Genomic DNA, 1454 nt, shown 5'->3' with positions numbered 1-1454 from the left:
ACCTATTTTATAGTGTTGTCTTGGGGATTAAATAAGTTAATACTTCTAAAACTCTTAGAACACTGACTTGCACATAATAAGTACCAACAAATGTTAGCTATTAGTACTACTACCATTATTGTTATTGTTATTATTCTCAACCAAGTATCAATCCATACTAATTGAACACTATTATGGGCCCAACAGTATTGGTAGAAGAAAAGATTTTTAAGCCATACTGAATATTAAACTGTGTAGTATTGTGTCTAACTTCCTAGCACTAAGTAATGCGTGCATTAGTAATTCAGAGAACAAATAGGAAACTGGTGAGGAAAAATCAGGAAGAACAACATTCATATTTGAGAAAACTGAATACATGAGGAGAAAAAAAGAGACACAAGCCTGGAGACAGAAGTGGAGCAAAGTGCATATGGGTCATAAAGTAATAAAATGGATTACTAAACAGCAGAGAAGATCAGCTAATTATACCTATATATCAATGTGGGTAAAACTCACAAACAAAACATAGAGTGAAATAAGTAAGTCACAAAATAAAAGCTATTATTCCATTTATATAAAATTGTAAGACAGGCAAAACTAAATTACATTGTTAAGTGATACCTTGTAAATGATAAAACTATTAATAATGATTATTACTAAAGTTAGAATAGTGGTTACCTATGAGGAAGAAAAGCAAAGGTCTCCTGAGATGAATGTTCTATTATTTCATGGGGGTAGGGTGAGAACTTGGGTGTTTGCTCTACAATTGTGTTTTTTTTAATGTGTATTTATGTTTTATACATTCTTTTTTATAGATGACATGATTCACAATAGAAGGTAAGATCACTTAGAAATAAGAGTGAATGGAATCCAAGAAGTCAGCAAGCCCAACCAGAGGATATTGTATGTTGTGGGATAGGAGGAATTAAAAAACAAATAAGGTGATATTCAATCTATTTCTTTTTGTATGCCAAACAGCATTTGATTGGTTGCTTTTCCCCACCTCCTGTAAGCTTAAAAATCTCACCTTCCTCAATATACAGAAAAAAATAATAGAAGTCATCAAGCAGAGTCGAAGGGTCAGGATGGAGGGTATTGAAACCTCTGAGAGGAATGTTACCTCTGACACCTAGCTTGCTGGGCTGGGGTATCAGACACAAGGCAAGAGTAAGGTGTTGATAGACGGTATCGATATTCAGGACTTCCTCATCACAATCGAGGCCCTTATTCCAGGCGACAAGTGACACCCACCAAAAGAGACGATAGAATTCATTCTGCTATCAAGGGTATGGCTAAAGTAGAGCTTGGTCAATCCTCAGTGGGAAAATGAAAGAGATCAAGTGAGGATAAACCAAAGGAATGTACTTCTACTAGGAAGATCAGGAAGAGATATAGGCTGGTATATGTGTAAGTTTAGACCCTTGGAGTTTGTCTCCTGTGTCCAAAATCTGCCCCAGACATTCCATTACTCATTA

The sequence above is a fragment of the Pteropus vampyrus genome, unplaced genomic scaffold, assembly GCF_000151845.1.
Source record: "Pteropus vampyrus isolate Shadow unplaced genomic scaffold, Pvam_2.0 Scaffold149, whole genome shotgun sequence".
Lineage (NCBI taxonomy): Eukaryota > Metazoa > Chordata > Mammalia > Chiroptera > Pteropodidae > Pteropus > Pteropus vampyrus.
The sequence above is the reverse complement of the archived record's forward strand: the minus strand, read 5'-3'. Positions refer to the sequence as shown.